We start from the raw sequence: 15,192 nt of genomic DNA on the forward strand, positions 1-15,192 counted from the left end.
GACAATTGGAAGGGAATTTTGTGTATTATATTGTGAGCCCAAAGCCACCTCCAAAAAACAAAAAACTCACGTGCTTTAATGAATTGAGTGTGGGAAATATGTGATGTACATGAGTTTTTCTGAGATTTGGGGTAGTCAGTATTTAAATTAGATGATTGTCATACAGTCAAAAAGTGCTGAAGGACACCTTCATAGAAAATGCCAGGGTTTGCTCCTTCTCATCAACAACACAATGAGTATTCAGGGCACTTTAAGTAGTTCTGACCTATTATCATAGAGCTCTTTTCTCTTGGTTCTGCTGCTGGCTATGCATTTCTCCATTGAAATTAATTATCTTTATGGACAAATAGCTTTGTAAAGGACTAGCACTGTGGCCATAGTTGTCTAGTTTAAGTGAGGCAGCACTGGTAAAGAGAATTGGGAATACAATGGATGTTTTTGAGGGGAAACAAATTAGCTTTGGATGATGAAGACCTGAAAAAGTGTTTTGGTAACCTAAATGGTGTTTACTTTTTGCAGCTGTATCAGTCTTTTAACAGGAGCCATTTTTTTCTTGCATATGGACTAGGCTGTACTGAAGGTAATACCCCATTGCCTACAGCTTCATGTTCTCTTCATTGTTCTTAGACATTCATCACCTCTGAGAGTTTTATGCTGACACTGGGAAAGAAGCAGTCTTTGCTTCTTCTGCCATTGATTCAGGCCATACTTTGTTTTCTCCACAGCTTCTCATTGCTAAAATACGGGGATGGCATTATGCCCTGTAACAAAGGGATTTGTAACTGTGGGGAAATAAAAAAATTTTTTACCCATTCAGCTGCTGAAAAGGAGAGAGCTGTTCATAACTCCACAAAAAAAATATTTCTGAGCATAAGGGCTAGGTGTTCAAAACAGAGAAGTAACCTAGAGAAAATTAGTTGTTTTGTGGGTTTACTTCCCTGTTGCCTTGCTGATCCATCTGGGACACTCTTGGTCCCTGAGTGAAGATCATGCCATTACTTTAGACTCACAGTATGCACTGAAGCACAGCTAATGCTCTCCTGTAATTGCTTCCTGAATGCTGAAAACAGCAACAAAGCCCACATGCATGTATGCACATATATGCTCACTGCTATGCCTAGGCTGATGGAAATTTTATAAACTGCTAACTCTGTCTGGAACTGTATTGCTTCCAACCAAACAAGAGCACATTGATTTGGGAAGCAGATCTAGGAGTCAAAAATGGGTTCTGTGAAACAGCAGGCTTAACAGCTGAAACCATCAAAGCTCTGAGCCTCCATGCTGGCCAGATGATGAGTTTTTAATTTCTTCCCTGTGGTCCTGAGAAGCAATAGATAAAATAGGAAAAAATTCATAAGTCAGTACTGTTGGCCTTTAAATGTAAATGGAGAAAATCTGCAACTTCTATCAGAAAAGATAGATCAATTGATATATTTCTGTGGACCTCCAATAGTCGTGTATCTCTCACACGCAGGTATCTATCAAAACTCTCAGAATTTCTTAGTACACCTACTCAAATTCCATATACTTTGTATTAGATGCATCAAATCAGAGAGGAAAGGAGGGAGGAATTTAATTTTACACTTGAAAAATTATGGATCTTTCATTTCTATGCCTCTCCACATTACACTCATATTTAATTTAAGTTCTTAAGTGGTTCTAAATAAGCTTCTAAGATTCAGTTTAAGCACAAAATATTCATTCAGGATGAATAAATAATTCTGAATAGCTGGAACAAGAGAACAAAAAGGGTTTTAACATTAACAATGGGACAGATCCATCAACAAGATAACTATGATTGACACAAATGGAGCCTCTTTCACTGGTACTTGATTTGGCCATTGCATTAGACAGTGTTTTATTCCTTGTGATTACAGTCCTAGCTCAAAACAGTCTGTTCATACAAGAGAACACGTAGTTCAAGTTTATAATACCCCTGACTCACTAAACCAGTGGACCAGACAAAAGTGTCATGTTGGTAACTGACACAAATTCTTGAATTTATCTTGAAAATTTTAAGTTTTCTCTGACTGTGGTACCTCTTGTTAAATTTTTCAAATATTTCCCATCATATGATTGTCTCAAGCCCTAGGTGAATGGAAATGTAGGGTGTTTTCTGCTTGAGGCTCAGTGTACAAATAACTAGGGAGAAAGAAGCTGCTGGCACGAAGAGGGGAAAGGCTTGGAAGAGGAACACAAGGAGGTCGTAACTGGGAACAAGGAGTGGGATACACCTGAGAGCTGGTGAAGGGCTGAACTGAGCAGTAATCAATGAAAGGAACAGTCCGCAGACTGAAGAAATGGAACTTTCAGCATTTAAAATGCTATTGTAACAAACAAACTTCCTGCATGCCAACACCCTGACTGCAGTGCCAAGTTAACTCACCAAGTTCATGCTGGACTAACTGGGGCATGCTATGAAGATAATAAGAGCATTTATCTGTCATGAATGCAAGCTTATGGATTGATAGATCATTTGATCTGTATGAATGTATTATGGATTTGCCGTTAGCTTTTATCTTTAGCCATGCTGACAGAATCAAAAAACATATTTATTACACTTGGTGGGTTTTAATCGACTTTGCATTTTCCTGTGAGTAGAGTTGGAACACAGATAATCTGCAAAATACACTGACAATCTTCCAGTTTATTCTGGTTTATTCATATTTTTTCCAAAAAAACAGCCAAAGAGCATATCACAGATGTATCCTCCTGTAAAAGCGTTACATAAGATTTGAAGGAGAATAAACTAGCATTAGCCATAGAAGAGAGAAAGATGCAGTGCAAAAAAAGCTTATCCTCTGGGCTTGATGAAGGAAACAGCTCAAAGCTAGCAAATCAATGATCCCAGAATGAAACTGAAACACTGCCCACAGAGAGGATGGATTTGCAAAATGTGAGTTCTCCCTGTTTATATGGTATTGCTCCTACTCACAGAGGAGGGCTTTTAATGCTAAGGCACAAGGTTTGATACTACCAGGGCATGATAACATCTAAATAATGTGACAGAGGGACCAATCCTCTGCTATACTGAACATCTGAGAGAATGAAGGGGAGTCCATCTTATCTAGATTACTTTGTTGTTGATGTCTCATGTGAACTGAGTGATGATATGTGGATTCCATCAATACTGTCAATAGAATGTAGGGTGTGAATCAGCCTAAAATAGAAAGGACCTCGGGGTTCTGGTGCACAACAAGCTGTCCATGAGCTAACAATGTGCCCCAGGAGTCAAGAAGGCCAATGATATCCTGGGATGCATTAGGAAAACCATTGCCAGCACATCCAGGGAGGTGATCCTGCCCTTCTACTCACCCCTAGTGAGGCCACATATACATACTGTGTCCATTCTGGGCTCCTCTGTACAAGTGAGACATGGAGAGGGTCCAGCAGAGGCTACAAAGATGATGGACTGAAGCATCTCTCTTACAAGGACAGCCTGAGGGAGTTGAGCTTGTTCAGCCTTGCAGTAGGACAAGAGGCAGCAGGCAGAAACTGATGCACAAGAAGTTCCACCTGAATGTGAGGAAGAACTGTCCTGTGCAGTGACCATGCACTGGAACAGGTTTCCCAGAGAGGGTGTGGAGTCTCCCTCACTGGAGATAGTCAAGAAGCATCTGGATGCAATCCTGTGCCATGTGCTCTGGGATAACCCTGCTTGAGCAGGGAGCTTGGACCAGATGATCCACTGTGGTCCCTTCTAGCCTGACTGCTTCTGTGATTCTGTGAAATGAGTTGCATGCCAACAACTTTTGGCCATGTTGGCCTCACGGACTAAATGAGAGTCTGAAGAGTCCACTCCAAGCAGAAAATTCCTTTGTCCAGTTCTACAGTCCCTGGTCACTGTCCATGGAGAAAAACAGATACAGTAGTGTGCAATTTATTTCATCCTATTGTAATGTCTAAAGTATATTAGATGAATCACGTTCTGTAACTGACAAGTTCTGGGAATAAAGCTGTGCTATTGGCTTAAATAACAACAGGGGAGGTGTAAAAGTTAGAGCCTGGTACACTGCAAGGATAGAGGAGTTCTTGTAGCATGCTCTGATCTTTTGAAGGCTGTTTTTCTAAGGAAATAGGGCTTATGCAATTACATTAACTGCCAATTCCAATAAAGACTGAATGCTAGCCAGTGTCAACAAAATCGTACAAAATACAGACTTTGAAGACATTAATTTCTTACAGGTTTCCTTTTGAGGAAAGGAAGGTGGCTGAATAAAGGAATGAAGAATGAGATTAAAATCCCTTGATAAAGAAAGGCGGAAAAGTGAGCTCAGCCACATAGTAAACACCAAAAAACCCCCCTGCAGGAAACCACAGGCAAAGAGACTTTCCATAGATAGGCTGTATCACTATTGTAACCTATCTTACATCAGCTAGAAACTGCCAGATAATGTATCTGTCTTGGAAAAAATAAAATGCCCTGGTCTTATACTATGTCAGAAAGAAAACACTCAAACTGGAACACAAATGTCACCTGGGGATAACCTGTGTTTGACTGACATCAGTGAAAGCTTGGCTCTGAATTCAGCAAACCCTGATGTCAGGCCTTGCAGACTTGTTTTAGACAGGAAAGCTACAGGTAGGGCACAGTCAAAGCAGTCAGTGGCTTATCTAAACCAGTGAGAATTCCTCTGGTCAGGAGTACTGGCAATCTTTGACACTTTTTTATTGCAAATGAAGATGTCACTTCTACAACCCACTAGGATGTACTAAAATCATGCAGCCTGTGATAAGAGTAGGCTGTTACTCAAGTGTTGTCTTCATTTTATATTGGAGAGATGCCACAGGATTTCCCATTTTAAATATTGTCACCTGCTTTCACAGGCCTCTCCTGTTTTCCATGTATATTTTTTCATTCCTCTGTGGAATAGGAAGAGGCAGAAGATGTTGGCCATGCTGATTTTGCTTTCCTGAGAGAAAGGCAGCTGGGCCTGAGCCATGAAGGGAGGGTATTTCACTGCTTGATGCCAAACTTAATGTGATAGTCCTAAAAAGCACATAAGGTCATTCAATTTAAAACTCAGGGAACTGAAGTTCTTTCTCTCTGCAAGTTGTCATGTAGCTTAAAGGTCTAGGATGTTGTCAAACCTATCTGCCCTAGAAACTGAATTTCAAAATTTCCCCTCAAATTCCTTCACATTTCCATGCTTGTTATCCTTGTGTAATTCCCCTCTTCCCAGGCACTTTCAGTGAGATCCCCAGAACTTGTCCCCAGGCTCAGCAACACCCTGAGCTGCTGCTCAGCTACTGCTGGAGCAGAACAACATCAAAGGCTGCTGTTTGTTTCCTGAATTTTCTCCTTGCTCGAAGATACCTCTGCAGTTCATCACGTGTGATGTAGGGCCCTTTGCCTCCCAGAGCCATGGCACTGGCACGTGGAGTAACACCACAGCCCTGGGAAAAAGAGACAATCTCCAGAGACAGTTCTTCTCCATCATCTTCCTCTCCATGAAACAAGCCGTGGAACTGGAAGAATATGCCCTTGAGGGGAGTGCAGTCTGGTTCACAATCTGGCATGTACAATTCCTAACCTACTTTTTTTTATGCACCTGGTCTTGTGGTTTCTCAGCTCTCATTTTTCAGTCACTGCTTGACAGGAGAATTTGAGGCAATTATCACAAAATGGCTTTCATTGCATGCCCACTGCCATGTGGATGGCTCTGCCTTCCTGTGGTCAGTAGAAATGCTGGCAGACATGAAGTTTCTCCCTGATCAAAGCCAGAAAGTACAAGCAAAGCAATGAAATCCTCACCTCTGGTTCAGTTTCGTTAACAAATACAACTAGTGACTCTTGGCCAGTTCTTGAATTCTTTAATGGGATTGTTATTCATTCATGCTGGCCTCAGTGAAATTTGGGATACAAGTATTAATCTTAGATTGCAATGAGAACTGTAATAACAAGAGAGCTTGTTATTAGAAGGCACACAGGCCACACAGAAAGAATATCCAGTCCTGATTGTCCCAAAATAAATCAGATCTAACTCCTCCTGGCGTGAGGCAGGAGTACATCCTTACCGTGGACTGTACCTTCCAAGAAATAATAAGCCTCTATGCAAACATCCATGCAAAGCATTTTTAACTCTTCCTTGACCAAAACCCTTTGTCTGCCTCTAGTGAGGAACGAAAGGAGCACAGTTAAGACCTAGGCTCATCCTGCCTAGCTTTGGGTCCCAAAGAAGGAACCTCACTTTAGATGTCTAAAATTAGACATGAACTTTCTCTGAATAGTGTTTGCCAATTTTGTGCTTTTTCCAAAGCAAAGGATCATCGTCACAGAATAACCATAGAATGATTTGTGTTGGAAGAGGCCTTAAAGACCATTTAGTTCCAACCCCCCTAGCAAGCCCCATCCAACCTGGCCTTGAACACTTCTAGCAATGGGGAGTCCACAACTGCTGTGGGCAACCTGCTCCAGTGTCTCTTCACCCTCATGGCGAAGAATTTCTTCTCTAGATCTTTTGTAAATCTACTCCCTCTCATGCCCTTCAAAAAATCCCTCTCCTTGTAGACCTTTCATCTTGGCTTATATAAAATGTGGCCATAAGTAAGAACACAGGACAAAGTTTGCACAGGTTTTAGAAAGACATGGATTGACTAGGAATCGTTGAGGTTATTCATGCTTGTCTTTCCTCTACTTTGTCACTATGCCTGAGATTTGGCACCAAAAAGCAGCTCCTTGCAAGGAGAAGTGTCACAGACATGCACTATGCTTTATCCTACAACTCAGCTGGGCCTTCATCTGCCGCCAGATATGCTGATGCAGAACACTAGCACTGTTCCAGATACTCTAAATAGGGCCTGTGTCTTTCTTTCCCTTCATTAGCAAGGAATTCCCTGCTCACACTACCAGGCCATGAATTATTCTGGCAGAGGTTTTGAGGACCAGGCTGGTTGGACTGCAAATTCAGTTCTGTGGCCGATCAGATGGCTGAAAAGCCATTTACTGTCAGCACAGAAAAGAATAAAGACAAAGCCAGTGTTAGAGAAAGCTGTTTCCTGCACCATGCTGGGCAGAAGGTGACAGACTACAAGTGGCAAGGTCCCCAGGGTGTCCTGAAGCAATCGGTGAATAGAGCCACAGTGGACCATGAAACCATGCATGGCTTTACCCAGTGTCGCATCTCTTCTTTCATAATTTGTGCTAAATGCCTCTCTAAATTTTGAGTTAAGCTGTTGTTGCCATAGCAATGGCCATTTAGAGTGAGAGAATGCAGTGAATGTGTCGGGGGTGTGAGGTTCTGGCTCTTCTCATAAAAATATATGTCTGCCTGTACATACACTGCTGTGGAGCTGCATGAAAGGAGCCAAGCAAACAGTTTACATCAGGTCTGAGGGAGGGACAGGTGGTATGGGAAGAAGAGAAGCTTGGTGCAGGTTGGAGTTGTTTGTTCCAGGATGCCTCTGCAAAGAGCTGAGTACTAAACTGAGATGAGCCTGAGTGGTAACTGACATACATTTCATTTCTTAGCAGTAGAAGTCACTCCCTTGGTCAAGACAAGGCATGTCTGTTGCTGCCTTCATGAGATAAATCTTTGCAGAAACAAGAAAAATTTGCTTTCTCTGGTTTATTTTCATTGAAAATAACCCTTGCCGCTAGCTCTTTAACAGGAAATGCTTTTCAGCAATCTACTCCCACTGTTTATACAAGTTTATTTTCCAGGGCACAGGCTGAAAAAAAGTCAATAAATAATGCAGGCATTATATTACCTAATTTTAGATGCACTTCTAAGATTTTTCAACACTCCTAGCACTAGCATTTTTAGTGGTCACAGCAGGAGAGATTCAGAACTTGTAAGGTTTATTCCTCACTTCATGCCACCTCTCTGTGGGGTGAGGAAACTGCTTAAATAGTTACAGCTAGGGCAAGATCCTGCCCACCTCCCTGAGCCTATTTCCCTGAGGATTTTGGCAGAGGTCCATCTTCCTCTGACTAAATTTGGCTTATGTGTGGAGTTAAGCATCACCTTGATCAAGTTCAGGCAGTGTCTGAAGTGTTTTGGGAATTCTCAGCCTGAGAGTGAGATTTAGATACCTGATGAAGAAGAGCAGTCCATTTGTGTCACTGGCTGGGTTTCAAATTCTTTCAAAGTCCCACATTTGACTGATTGTGAGCAGCCTTTTTAAAGTCCATAAATTCATAGCAGGGCATCCAAGTTTCATAATGTAGCCATAAACTTTTGTGACACACCTTGTCCCTCCATGAGCCCAGACAGGGTCATGAATCAGAATTAACATTCCAGGTTCCTGTAAGAATACATGATTTAAGCTTTAAAAACAATCCGGGGCCCAAAAGAAAGACATAAATGTGAGTGGTTTTGAAGTATAGCTCTGTATTTGCCTGTTTCTCAGTAAATAGAAGCCACCAGCTCCTGCTCCCTATTGGTGACATTACTTGCATCTTAGGACATGCCTAGTGCATGGCAGGTCTGAGAGACCGAGGATATTGTTCCCACTTCAGGGGTACTTGCTGGTGGAGGTAAGTCAGTCTTGTGCCTTTCTTTGCTGACTGGAAAAGAAAAAGGCAAAGGCAATCTATCAGTCAGAAAACTCCATAGGCTTCAGTAGTTTACTGATTTACAACAGCTGCAAATAAAGTTCTGTAAAATTTTTAGTACAATCCAGTTCCCATAAATAGCTGAGGGCAGCTTTTGTTTCCAACAAACTTCTCAGACTTTTGTGATTAAAACTATAAAGGCAGTAAGCAGAATTCACAATCAATTATGTTTTATTAATGTTTTTTTAATACACGCCACAGCCCAGTAATCATGAAGCTGTTCAACAGTGTTGTTCTAAAATCAGCTAATAGGAGGATGTAATTTGTGGCCGTCTCTGCTCACTTACAAAACACTTGCTCCGTTAATTGTGATTTCACACTCGGCTGAATGCTGCAGCCTGGAGGTAACATTCATGTGATGGAAGAGTTACCCGTCTGGGCTCTGGGGGGGAGGGCGTAGACGGAGGTGGAGGAGGGAAGGATCGTTTCAACAGAGGCTACTGATGTTAAATCTTTAATCTTTTTATGTTCAAAAAAACAAAAAAAAAAAAAAGAAAAAGAAAACAACTAAACATCAAAAAGCTACAGTCCACTGCTAAACAGTTCTTTCCTTAAAAACCTGAACATTCATTCCATGTTTTGATCCCTTTCTAATGCTTTGTGTTGTTACCAGGAACACGACAAAACAAGGGACCAGTAGGTGAAACCCTGTCTGTAATCAGGCACCTACCTTGACCTCAGATTGTAAATGCTAGGTGAACCAGTCTCCCCAAAGCAAGCACCTACATGTTCATTGGAAATAATTTCATGCCTTTGGGGGGTCCCAGTGTCTTTTTTAGACCAGAATAGGCAGGAGATACTCCTGGAGGAGGTCAAAAGTGCCTAAAATGTTGCGATATGTTACTGAGCAAATTAGGCATATGGAATCTCATCACTGAACCGGCAGTGGTGATGAGACAAGAGTTCAGCCTTCCACAGCCACAGGCAAGGCAGCAGCTCCTGCTCTGAGGTGCTTGCAGTGAATATGTCAGAGACAGAAATATTGCCTCGATCAGCAAATGGGAAGAGCCATCTTAACTTGGAAAATTTCCAGCTGAGTGTTTGGTACTGCTGTGGCAAACTGGGAGATACAGCTCAGACCAGACAGGGATGGGAGCACCAGCCTGGTAAGGTTTTTATTTGACTTACCACTAAATCAGGGTGGGGAGAAGCAGCCACAGATGGGACTTTGCCCACTGCTGGTCATCAGCTTTGCTATTTCAGTTTCTCCTATCCTAACCAGTAATGTGGACAGCACCAAGCCAGGTTTGAATGCTGCTATTGGGGTCTAAGCCAGGATTGCATGCCATCAGAGCAGGCTGGGTGGCAGCAGAAGTCACCCCATATACAGACAGAGACAAGAAAGGGTGCACACTCTGCTGCTCTGTGAGTCTGGTGTGACTCTGAGGCTGGCTGTGCTGCCAGCCAGACTGAGCCTCAACACAAACAATAATGACAAAGGACTCTCTGCCCTCCACATATGCAAAGGCTCAGCCATATTTTCTGTATTGCCACAGTGTGAGGAAAACATCTTGGCAGAATGGCAAGATTGAAATCTGGCAGCTCACTCTGGAGTGAGCCCAGAATGCCCAGGCAGAGCACCTCGGCTGGAACACAGATTCACGGGGAGATCCAGCCTCAAGAAAAACCCTGCAGGCATTGCAGAGAGCTGAGAAGTGATTAGGAGCACAAAGCAGCAATGATCTCTGTGTGGGCAGAAAAAAATAGATGCTTAAGAATCAATTAAGAGGGAGAGGTTAAATACGTGTCTAAAGACTAAATGCACAGATACTCCTTAGGGGGCTGTGCTTTGGATGGTGTTAACTTCACTTAGTTAAGCCTCACTTGCATTAAGCACAAGTTTTAAAGCTTCTCTTAGCTAAATATTTCATCCCAGGACATGACACTGAAAACATCATGGTTTACTTTGAGCAAGACTACTCCACACTTATGCCATCACCTCTCTCACCCAACATTTGACATTGCTGACCTTAGCCTGGTGCTGGTGTTCCCACACCACCTAGCAGGAATAATTGCTGTGACATCCACAGGTCACAGAAGCCAGCTGTTCCTTTGTCCCCGAAGGCTTTATACTCCCATTTTTCCTTTTCCATGTCTTTATGGGACCACACGTGAAGGCTGAGACTAAAGTCAACTACCATACAATCAATAAGCACACAGCACTTGCCTGTTCATTGCAGTCACTGCTGGTGGGCTTTCAGCTGTCACCAATGCCTGGAAGAAATAAGCAGATGGACAAAAAGCAGTAAGATTCAGTTCAATCCAAAGAAGACAGAAGGAAAGATGGTGGGACTTTCATAGGTCTAACCCTGCATTACATCAAGATCATTACACCACAAACTGTCCAGATGGCACAAAGCCTCGGGCTCACAGCTGGACTTCTCAGTGCACTTGGATATACTTATTGTCAGAGCAGGGAGAAACCCTAACGAGTTGGGAGCCTGCCTGGCCTCACCCAGAGCTCTGCCTCTGGTGGTCTGCTCATTGTAACTCCCTCTCCTGAGACCGAGCTCACTTTGGAAGGACTGAGCCGGTGCCAAATGCTCTCATGTATTTTAACAAGTAACAAAGACCCATATTTCCACACCATATTAAAGTCTGGTGATCTTCAGGAGCTCCTTGTTCCTCACCAGGCTAAATTAATACATCTAGTTCTAATCTAAAATTTAGTTATCTAATATCTGGAAACTTAAAGAGTAATACGCAAGAGACATCTGTTTTCCTGCCTGATTAATATTTTAATTTTTTTTTCTGAAACAGGATATCATAGATCTCTGAGGAGAGGGCTGGGCATCTGCTGTATGTTGACATTGTAGAAAACATAAAGTATCAGATGTTGATGCTCACACAGTACAAACAGTAACACAGTGTTCTGAATTTCTCTTCTTGTTCTAAAGTAACAGAATATAAGCTTTTATTTTAGGACTGGTGATTTACTTCTACACTGACATATAATCTCTTGCTTTATATGTCTTTTTACTGAAATTTCTCGTAAATTTTTAGGGTTTTTCAAGCTCTTTTACAGTATAGTAGGCATGGCATGAACTTGTATGGTTTGTAGCCTCATGCTGCTGGTAATTGCATTAATTAATGTTTTTCCTGTATGGGTTTTCAAAATTAAATGAAATTCACAAAATCACTTACTTGGAAAGCCATTTTTGTCATTTTTCATAAGGAAAGAAAAAAAATCTGAGATACAACAGCAAACAATTGAAATTTAAAGCACTTTGATTAATTTTCAGCAAAATTATATGTCAGCAACTGATTAACATTTCATGAAGGAACTTCTCCATTTCCATAGTAGAAATTTATTTGTTTTCTCCACCTCACCACATTTTCTGCAACTTTTCCTGGGTTTGTTTGTTTCTTTGTTTTCTTTTATGTCCTGATTTAAGCTACCCGATTTCAGCCAGCCAAAATCAGGATGTGAGCAATTTGTGTGCTTGGCACAGGTCTGTCACTGCAAGGTTTGGGTTACTTTACAAATATTTCTCTTCCAGAGGTGACGACGTCTCTAATTATAATTGGCAAGGAGACTCAAGCTTGTCTATCACTTTCTTTCTGATTAAATAACACATGCTATATTTCAGTGTAGTTCTCATCAGGCATTAAGGTCAAGTTCTGCTAGGGCACATATAAATGTGATGAATGTGTTGGATGATCTATGCTACTGTGCAAGTTCTCCATGATCTCTGAGAGAAAGAAATCTTTGCATTCAGTTTCTTGTGTCAGTCTTGAAAGATGCACCAGAATTTTGAGATGAAGTTGGAATTGTTTTAGAAATTCGCTTCCCTAAGATGAAATCTGGAGGGCACAGCAAGGGCTTGGGGAAAGATACTTCTCTGATGGGTGACCTTTGAGAAAAATCTATTGATGAAACTATTAGCTTCAGTATTTGTAAAATGCCACAAGAGCACAGGTGTGGTGGGAACCTCCTCTGTGACCTTACACTGAGCATGGTTCTCCTCCAAAGAAAGTTTACAAAGGACAGCAGGTGATACCGAGTTGACATATGGCTCCAGGCACCACAGTAACACATTATAGTTCTGAATAATGCAGTATAAATCCTCAAATGCCAAGGGGGAGCCACCCACAACAAAGCTATACATAATCTTCCCCGGCACCCACGTCAGCTCTTCTTTGTCAGGAAGCTGCATAAAGAGATGAGCCCTGCAAAACACTGTGAAGGGGAACAAATGTGGGAAATTTAGGATATAGTACATGGTAGGGAAGAGAGGAAACCTCTCCAGAGTTTTAGCCCAGTCATGTAGATTGTCCCATTCATTAGTTAATGGTGTTGAAAAATAGCTAGGCAATCTGAAGAGCCTCAGCTCTCAGTAAGGCTTCCCATTCCATCCTTATAACTGGAAAACTAGAAAATGCATGGCTGCTGGGTGCTGGATTGCCAAGCATTGGTACTGGTATGATGGAGGGCATGAACAAAATTGTCATTGATGTATGAGCAATGAGGTTCAATTTATAAGTCATTTGGCTAAATGAAAGATTCAACTGCAATTCTCTTTGGAGTTTGACACCTATAGAAAAACAGACTGAAAATGCTTAGTCTGATAAGAATTCATCTCTAAACCAACAGCACGAGTAGTCCTACTCCGTGAGCTGCAGAGAGAAGGCCTGCAGAGGACCAGAGCTGCCATGTGAATATAGCCCTGAAAGACAGATTTAGTTTTGGAGATGATATCAGTGGGATAATGAACACAGAAACCCCAGACATTCTTTCTCATTTTAGTTGCTTTCATAGAAGCAAGGATGTGTCCATCCTTACTAAATAAGCAAACTTACACCAAGAAACAGTAAATTTGTGCAATCAACTTTTCACAGACAGATAAATAATCCACCAAAACTGATGATTCAGACCTATAGGCAAGTAGATTTTCAATGAGAGCAGCACGGCTGCTATTATACACAAGCGAGTTACTTTCACTAAGGGAAGTGCTGACAGTATCCCCCAAGGGCAGGTGTAGCTTCCCCCTGTGGACTTTTGGTGGTGGAAAGAGAAGGGGCTCTGGAGTGCCAACTGAAGATTTTTCACAAGCTGTGTGTTTCTGGCTAAAGTTCAGATAGAGCAAAGCTGGCAGAAACCCTCTGATGCAGACATGGAAACTTTTCTCCTTCAGCCTGTTTATTTTTCATGTTGATATTTACATTGCTTCTACACCCAGACTCTACTTCTATTTCCACCAGGGATCCAAGGGCTATAGGGCAGGAATGTACATATTTTAAGTACTAACAGTACTAAGTACTAACACCTAGAACAACACAACCCTGCCTGTAGCTGATGTTAAAACTTTAAATATAAACAAAATATAAAAGAACTTCTGCTTGATCAGCACAGACTTCTTTTTGAAATACCCCAGAAACATGCTTTTAGTAGAAGATGGTACTGCAAAAGCCAATTGGAGTGGTCAATATAGTGAAATCACTTCAGGAAGGATATGATCAGTGGTATCTTCACCATGTTTAAGAGGAAGAATATGGGCTGTATCAGCCTGGAATAGGTATGAAATGTTTGTATATATAGTCCTGAGTTACGCAAGCTGCAGAGAAAGCATGTGGGAGGTGCACACCAGAGACAACAGGAGAGGAACTGAGCTGCAAGCCCATCTCTGTGATCTGCTTTAAAATAGTCTTCACCATACCAAGATGTCTGTTCAGTGTCACCATAGTGACACTGCTCACTGACCACCCAAATCTGTCTCACAGCTTCCCTCAGGAGTCCCACTGCTGAGAAACCCTGGAGGCATCCATCCCTCACAGCCCGGAAGGGAAACCTCCCCTGACAAATCACCCTATGCATTAATGGCTTCACTCCCACCCTCTGCTCAGCATCCCTGGTCCTCAGCAGGACGTTGCAATGCCACTACACAGGCAGCAATGCACAGTCTGATGAAGGAGAAAAGCCCTGTTTGATACCTTAAGCTCTGTTTTTGTTTACTGTCTTCCATTTATGAAGAGAGCATTTGAACACATAAAATAGGATGTTTTTCCTGGGGAGCAGGACTCTGCATCCATGGTGTCTCCCTGCAGTCTCAAAGCCCCTGTGACAAGCTCAAGACTTCACAGGCATTGCCCTGGGGAGGGTAAAACAATTGGCATGAGTGGGTGGCCCCCACCCATGGACACCCCTTACCAAGCAGTGTCCCCAGATAGAGCAGGATTGTGGGGATGAGTCATCTGTGTTCTCCAACCCAAATGGGGTTCCCAGCACCTCCTCCTTTCATATCCCTAGACACCTTCAACAACTTGACCAGTGTTGTCAACACAAAGTGGCAAGGAAGAAACAGCGTAATGGTCATGCCTGTTCCCAACCCTCACTTTCTCTGATCGCCCCGTGACTTCTGCAGGGACTGATCCCTTGCTGTGCCATCACTGATTCCGGTTTCCCTCAGCAGTACCACTTAACAAGCTTAAGTGACAGAACATAGAAATCCTTTGCATTCTTCGCTGGGGAAATCAGTTGTCTATGTGCAGTGTTGAAATAATTTTCAGTACCTTTCTGTCCTTTCTTGCTGATGTATCAGAGACACACAGATTCCTGAGACACGGAGGAGATGCAAGGTGAAAGGCAATGCCATTTACAGAAACCAGCACCTATGAAAGAGTCAGGGAGATGAGAA

The 15,192-nt window shown here is 42.3% G+C and overlaps 1 protein-coding gene across 6 annotated transcripts in view; it reads left to right on the forward strand.

Annotated features, from left to right (window-relative positions):
• GRM3 (glutamate metabotropic receptor 3) overlaps positions 1-15,192 on the forward strand; it is a 104,852-nt gene that overhangs the window by 40,814 nt on the left and 48,846 nt on the right. Inside the window, exons 1-2 of one of the 6 annotated variants that reach the window (XM_048301024.1) lie at positions 609-619; positions 2,959-2,965. The exons of the other annotated variants lie outside the window; for them this stretch is intronic. The gene's annotated coding sequence lies outside the window, so the exon portion shown is untranslated. Of the gene's footprint in view, positions 1-608; positions 620-2,958; positions 2,966-15,192 lie in introns of those variants that run through there. 6 annotated transcript variants of the gene reach the window in all.

Source organism: Corvus hawaiiensis, chromosome 4 (genome assembly GCF_020740725.1).
Source record: "Corvus hawaiiensis isolate bCorHaw1 chromosome 4, bCorHaw1.pri.cur, whole genome shotgun sequence".
NCBI classification, from domain to species: domain Eukaryota; kingdom Metazoa; phylum Chordata; class Aves; order Passeriformes; family Corvidae; genus Corvus; species Corvus hawaiiensis.